Source organism: Cucumis sativus, chromosome 4, assembly GCF_000004075.3.
Source record: "Cucumis sativus cultivar 9930 chromosome 4, Cucumber_9930_V3, whole genome shotgun sequence".
NCBI classification, from domain to species: domain Eukaryota; kingdom Viridiplantae; phylum Streptophyta; class Magnoliopsida; order Cucurbitales; family Cucurbitaceae; genus Cucumis; species Cucumis sativus.
Window position 1 is genome coordinate 8,046,528 of NC_026658.2, and position 8,056 is coordinate 8,054,583.

The following is an 8,056-nucleotide window of genomic DNA, read 5'->3' on the forward strand; positions in this document are numbered from 1 at the left end:
AGTAAGCAATGAAAAAAGAAGAAAAAAACCAATATGAATGGAAAAGGTGAAGTATTTTGTTAATTTAATTTGATGATGGGGGGCAATGGGAGTTGTTATGTTGGTTTGGTGGAGGAGAAAGCAAGCAAGATTCCTGGATGTTGCTTATGAATACAAGTGTAAAAGGGAAGGTTTGTGTTTTGGTCGGTGGTTTGGTTGAAAGTGCTTTTATTCCTTTCTTTAACCCCAAAAGCACAACCATTTGGGGGCAAAGTTGTGGTTCAAAGTTTTCATTTCTTTAATGCTCCTTCCCCTTCACTTTTGCTTTCCAACTGTACCATCTGTCTCCTACTAAATTTGGTTCCTCAAGTACAAGTTCAAGATCCAATATGCTTTACGGCAAAAATCCAAGTGGATATTCTATTCTATTTCTACAACACAAGTGTAATGATTTTGTACCTAGCACATTTGTGCTTTTTCATTAAGTTTGATTTTTAATTTCTCAGGTTTTCTAACGTTTTTGTTTAGACAATAACGTATGTCATTACTAAAACATTTGAACCCATTTGATAATTCACCATTATTTGAAGCTTTAACAGTAATGGCTCTAAAGGATCTTTCTCTAACATCAATTATTTATTTATTTATTTTTACTATGAAGTTTTGAAAAGCAGTTCTTTCGCTCTAGATAGAGATGTCATACAACTTAGCAACAAGAAGAGAAACAATAGTAACACAGTTGGTAATCCAGTTGGACGAAACAACACCTACATTTGGGGACAATGTGTCCGAAGAAAAAACAATTCACTAGTATAATTTAGGGGTGTAATTGGACTGGGTCGGATCAGTTTTTCTTCAAACCCGACCCGAAATATACGAGTTCTTTTCCATTGTGACCCAACTTCGGGTCGGGTCAACATGGATCATGTCGAGTCATTTTTTTTCTCTCTTCTTTTCTATTTTTCTCCTTCTCTTTTCTTTCTTTCTTTCTTTCTTTCAAATGGTGATTGCAAAATAACCAAATTTAATAATGTTGACTTTCATACACATTCATCACAATCACCATAATAGTGCAATTGGTGGAGTATGTTATAATTTACAAGCTTTGATAGATCAAATTTGAGAGTAGAACAAAGAACAAAAGAACCATATGGGTATCCAACATTCAACTTTTCACCTATTAGTCTATGGTCACAAATCTAGCCAACATTCCACCTTCTCCCCTTTGCATAGAGAAAGAATTTACTAATTCACTGAACTATCTAGAAAAAAAATAATTAAAGAATAATTTATAAGTTAAGCAAATGACTTACTATGATGGGACTAGAAAAGTCTAAAGTTTATACATCATTGTGCTTCAAGATTCTAAACAAACGAGATTCAAAGATGTTAACAATTTATAACAAAAAAAATAATGTAAATAGATTTGAGAGTAGGAATTTATACCATATAGTCATAATTCAGATTATCAAATGTAGCTTCCATCTCTTTTCCTATGTTTATGAATTCTAAATCAAAATGACAAGTTGTTAGCTCAATAAGACCATTTTAAATCTTAAATGCTTACTTCGAAAAGAATATTACCTTCATCAATTTCTTCAGTCATGTCATCCAAAGGTTTAAATTGAATTCAAATCTGAGCACAAATGAGTGTTTCTGCAATTTGAGGAATTAATGAACTTCGAAAAGAATCTAACACCCGTCCTCCAATGCTAAAGGCCGACTCAGAAGGCACAGTTGATATAGGAATACTGTAGATGTCCCTGGCTACTTGGCTAATGATCTTAAATTGAGAAGAATTTACCTTCCACCAATTTAGCAAGTTTAAATATTCATCTTTTATACGAGCCTCATTTAGATAACGAGTCACCTCTGTTTTAGCATCATCGAGACATGTTTTGTTGCTTTGTTTAAATCTATCATGAACAGCAGCACGTGTCTTATAAGATCCACTCGATGAGATAGAAGGCATTTCACTTTGACTTTGAAACATAAATCATTCGATAGGAGTACATGATTTTGTTTGTGAATATTTTTCTTTTGACATTGACATTCCCATATAATAAGCATCACACAATCGACGAAATGCTTCTTCAACCTTATTCTTCTATATTTTTGCACTATCTTCCTCCAAAAATTCATTAAAACAATAATTCACATAAGTCAGTTTGTACCTAGGGTCAAGAACTACAAAAACATATAATAATAAATTGGTCTTCTCACTTGTAGTTATACCCCAATACTTGTTAAATTTTGTTTGCATGCTTAATGTCATCGGACTCAATAATGCATTCTCATACAACGAGTATTAACGAATTATTTCTTGGATCAAACAAAGTTCATGAAAAAATATATTTGAAGTCACAGACATTAATGCAGAAAACTTAATTGTTACCTCTGAAAATTTTTTTAGAAACTTTACAAATACTTTTGCATTATCCCAATCTTCAACAATAGGAATATCATCTTTTGGCAAATAACTAGGGTCGTGCTCCTCTAATCTTTCAAACTTCTTTTGACACTTAATTGCTCCATCCAACATAGTAAAAGTAGAATTTCATCGTGTTGGAACATCCATCTTAAGACAATTTTTTGTTGACATTTTATCTTCTTTAGCAAAATCTTTAAATATTTGCAGTCTAGCAGGTGATGACCTAACATACTTCACAACATTTCTGATTCAAATGATAGACACATGCAAATCTTTTAAGGCATCACTAACAATCAAATTAAGAATATGGGCACAACATCTAACGTGAATAAATTCACCATCCAACATCAATACATTTCCGCCTCTAAACTTTTTAACCAAGTATGCAATGGCTACATCATTTAAATTTGCATTATATCAACTATTTTAGTAAAGAGCCTATCAATACCCCATCCTTCTAAGCATTTTTCAATGGCTCTCCCTATTGTATCTCTTTTATGATTAGCTATTTGACAAAAGTTCAAAATTCTTTTGTGAAGGTTCCAATCATCATCAATGAAATGAGCCGTTATAACCATATAATTAATATTTTGTACAGAAGTTCATGTATCTGTGGTTAAACAAACTCTTTGGCACTTTGAGTTAATACACTTTTTAACTTTTTTTTTCTCCTTCATATACATCTGAAAACAATCCTTTGCAACAATTACTCTTGATGGAATCACAAACTTTGAATTTAATGCCCGACAAAATTGATGAAATCCTTCACTTTCTACAAATTTAAATGGCAATTCATCCAAGATGGTTATACTAGAAAGCATTGTTCTACAATTTTCTTGAGTGAAGGATGTAGCCATTAAACTACTTTCAGAATCTCCATCTCCTTCAACGTTATCTTCCAATGGATCTACACACTTTTTACATTTCTCTAAATGTCTTTTTAAATTAGTTGTACTATTTCTTTTGGAATCACAAGCATATGAAGTCCCACAATGTTTACAAGCAACCCTAGGATATCTAGGATCACATCCTTCTACTTTTATAAAATGTTCTCATACTGATGGTGGTGGTTTAACCGGTTTTCTTTTTCCTAACACTAGACTAGAACAACTTTGTTTTGGAGTTTCGTCCAAAGAAAATGAAGTCGTCCTAATAATCATGAAACAAAACAAACAAAAAAACACACAATTTTAAACTAATAATCATCAAAGAAGACAATAAGTAAAGCATATGGTAAAATACAAATGCATCAAATTTCACATTGAAGAAAATATCTATTCTTTTATAATTGAGAACCTTTCCAAAGTGTCTAAAAATGATAAGAAAGGACAAGAGAATTCTACAGAAAAAATGTGAGAACAAAAGTCTTTTATTTTCTTTTTTATCATAAAACTAAACTCTACACCTTGATGGAACTTTGATACAAGACCTTCCTTCATCATTTGGACTTATAGCTCACTTAACTTCATTGAACCTAAGGGATTGTACTAAGCTATCAAGTCTTCCAACATCAATTTGTAAATTGATATCACTTCAAACTCTCAATTTGAATGGTTGCAAAAACCTCCACCAAATTCTTTTCACTTTGGGGACAATACAATCTCTTACCATGCTTGACATTGGAGGAACATTCATAGATCAAGCACCAAATGCTATGGTTTGTTTAAGGAGTCTTGAAACTTTGAATTGTGAAAGGCTTTCAAGAAATATTTGGTGGTAATTGAAGGATTTGGTTGGGAGCAATGGTGTTTTGCCTATTAGAGATTTGAATCTAAGTGATTGCAATCTTGTGGACGAAGACATTCCTGATGATATCAAATGTTTTTCCTTATTGGAAATTCTTGACCTTAGCAAGAATTGTTTTGTAAGGCTAAAAAATTGATTTGGTTTGTGGTTTGTAAGTTTTTTCTACATTAAATAGCACAAAAAGCCGACTCAAATCCATTTTGAATAAAAAGTGCATTGATTATTAACACTTCTCATGGAAGAATGTTTGCTCAACCATACTTTTTTGTCAAATCAGAATGAAGAACAAGCAATACTTATGTATATTATCTTTTACATAGCACAGGGAAGAGTTAAAAAAAGAGTTCAAATCAGAATGCTTCTAGAGCTTAAATAGCACAGGGAAGAAAAATATCCACAACCCACAATAACAACCACGCAATAGCAACCTCTTATGTACATATCCACCCAAAACAGTCAAAGAAATATATACACATAACACCAAACATAAAATGATGAACAGAGCTACCCAGGTTCAATTCAGAAAAAAAAAAAAAATTAAAAATGAAGAGAGTAAAGGAAAAGAGGAAAAAAGTTTGAAAATCATGTAAAAAAAGAGGAGAAAATTTATCCAAGAAGAGTAACAGAAGACCCACGATGAGAATCGAGATGGCCTAGCCTGAAAATTTTGCAGCAAAAGGAGAGAGGAACCCACGGAGAATGGAGAATCGAAGATTGGACTTCTGAACGAACCCACAGAGAATAGAGAATGGCGAATGGCGACGAACGGAGAACAAAGAATGGAGAACAAACCCACGTGAACGAACCCACGACTATTAAAATTAACCTTGTGTGATTGATTTATATACCTTGTAAAAATAACGCATAGTGAAATTTCATCATAGATACTACAAATTCTATCGTAATTATATTTTTGTTCTCAAACCGAAAACATGGTTAAGTGTTACACTACTTATTGGCATTCAACCTATTTATTTAATCACTGCTAATATTGTTAAAATGTTCTTGTTAAATCTTAACTGAAATAGTTCTTGTAACTACTTATTGTAACCTTTCACTAATTGAATGCTTTATTTCTTTAAAAAAATGTAGGTACATAGAGATTTTACATTTTGTTTCTATTTTAAGGACATAATTCTATTATTAAAGTTCTTAGACTTAGAAGTTAAAGTTCTTGGTTTTAATGTTATTCTCATTTTGTTAGTAGATTTCAAGAAGTTGAGGATAACAATCAGTGAGATTTTGAGTTTGGAGTTATCTAAGAGTGACATTGTGGTTCTTGGAGGAGAGTGATGTCTTTGTTTCTTATTATTACATGCTTCCAAGACTTATATATGGTATATATAGGCTATTTGCACCATTAAGTTTAGACTATTGTTAGAAGTTTGGGCTAACTATATGTATACAATTAATTTGTTAAAATAATATTAGTTCTTTGATGGAAAGTTTGAATTGATTCAATTTTTCAATTAATATATAGTTTAGCACATTTGTGTACTATTTACTTATGTTCGTCATTGTTGAACTTCAAAACAGGTGCAAGATAAATTATGTGGATATTTTAAAATATATAATTTTTCATTTGAAAATTATCGAAAAGTAAAGTCTTGACATGCAAAACGTGTCAAGAATAAATAAATTCTTGTGGTTTATAAACTATCAAGTATAATTTTACTTGACATGTAAAAATTGTCAAACAAAAAACTCATTTATTCTTGACATTGGATTACTTGATGCGTAAAAACTGTCAAGTAATCCCATATACTTGACGTTTTTTACATGTCAAGTATAATTGTACTTAACGCTTAAAATCTGTCAAGTAAACTTTCCTTATTCTTGATACTAGATTACTTGAGGCATTGAAAAGCGTCAAGTAATCAAATACTTGACAGGTAAAAAACGTAAAGTATTGTCAGTTTTGTAGTAGTGAAGAAGCAAAGTGTTGTGGCCAAGAGCAGTGTTGAGGCCGAATACAAAGCTATAAATTTGGGAATATGCGAGGAAATTTGGCTCCAAAAAGTCCTATATGATCTTCATCAGGACTGTGGGACTTCATTAAAGCTCTTTTATGATAATAAAGGCGCTATTAGTATTGCTAGAACCCAGTTCAACATGATAGAACTAAACATGTTGGGATTGATCGACATTTCATAAAAAAAAGACTTGATAGTGGGAGTATATGCATTCCGTACATCCCTTCTAGCCAACAGATTGTTGATATTCTCACCAAGGGGCTTCTTAGGCCAAACTTTAATTTTTGTTTTAGCAAATTGGACCTCGTTCATATTTATGTTCGAACTTGAGGGAGAGTGTTAGAATTTGTATATATGAAAAAATATTTATGGAAAACTTACCATAAATATTTATTTTCTTTTTCTTCTTTGCTCGTTACATTCTATTTAAGTTCCCTCATTTGTACCTTTGTATTTATCAGAAAAATAATAAAAACTAAAAACATCGTGATTTTTCTCTCCGTTCTCGAGTTTTCACGTAAACATCGGTTTCGTGTTTATTGCTTTCAATAGTTTGGAATCCAACAAATATATGTCCAAACAAATTCAATATGATTGAGAAACTTGGAGACAAGCAACAATCTAATTCACTTTAATACAAAGTAACAGTTATAAAAAAATTTCTTCTAAAGTTAAAACTCACAAATGTCTTTCAAGCTATAACTCAAGGTTTTAGTTTTGATGCTCAATTTGATTATATCAAATGTAAAATCTAATATTAAATATACTTCAACAATCAATTTACAAACCCATAACTTACATGTATGATTAAAGTACAGTACCAAATTTTTTTGAACTTTATGTTTAAATTCAAGAAAGTTGATGGTGAATGAGATGATCAATGATGAATATCCCAAGTAAATACATATGACAAAATCACCATAAAATTAAAATACTAATTATATTTGAATGAGATTCTAAATACCTAAAAAATTGTGGACAAAATTTCAACGGGTCTTTAACATAAATCAAAACCAATTTCTACAAAATCTTCAAAATGATAGAGCCTCGTGCTGATAACGTGTTATAAAATAAAAAAAAATATGAAGAATAATTACAATGAAGCAAAACAAGAGAGTGAAGTAAAAGAGAGAAATGAAAGAATACAATTGAACTCAATTGTGGTGTATCATATAAAGACACCACAGTGCACCTCTATTAATAAGATATGATATAAGGTTATATAGGTTACATTTTAATAAGATATGTTATGGTTACCTAGGTTACATTATGAAATAACTCAGTAGGATATGAATGTTACAACATGAAAAACAAATAATTGAATAAGAGTTCTTTATAATTATTACATGTAAACTTTGGTCTTCAATACTACAACTGTAATAAATAATTTTAGTTTTTAGATCTATAACACTCTTAATAAATCTTCCAATTTTTTAGGTTAAAATATATATATATATATATTTTTGTTCTCATACATTTAAAGTTCATTCAAATTTAGGATGTTTATAGTTTCAAATGTTTTAATTCATATACTTTTGGAAGGTAAATAAAAATAAAATTGTGGAATTTTCTTACGAGAGTTTATAGCCACATTGGTTAATCTTAAATATCCGATTTATACATCCAAAAATTTAAACTAATAGATGAAGGTAAATTGAATGTAATATCTAACCCTTAGTCTCATTTGCATACTTGAAATATTAAGAAAAACTCAACAAATGGAAATATATATTAAATGGAAAGGAAATAAACGTTAGAAGGGGTTTGTTGCATTACAATCTTAAATCATCAATTCTAACCAAAAACTTAAATTAGCGGGTAAAGGTAAATCTAATAAAATACCTAACGGTTTTGGATGCAACTCTCACAAATGACAGTATATATATACACACACTGACACACATAAAGAGGTAGCCGAAGGACATGC

At 30.7% G+C, this 8,056-nt stretch overlaps 1 long non-coding RNA gene across 1 annotated transcript; it reads right to left on the bottom strand.

The window, feature by feature from the left end:
* Nucleotides 1–1,066: 1,066 nt before the first annotated feature.
* On the bottom strand, nt 1,067–4,956 carry LOC116403268. The gene is made up of 2 exons (XR_004215942.1): nt 1,564–4,956; nt 1,067–1,487 (listed from the first exon to the last, which is right to left on the bottom strand). It is a non-coding gene; the product is annotated as an uncharacterized LOC116403268 (long non-coding RNA).
* Between the last annotated feature and the right edge of the window lie 3,100 nt (nt 4,957–8,056).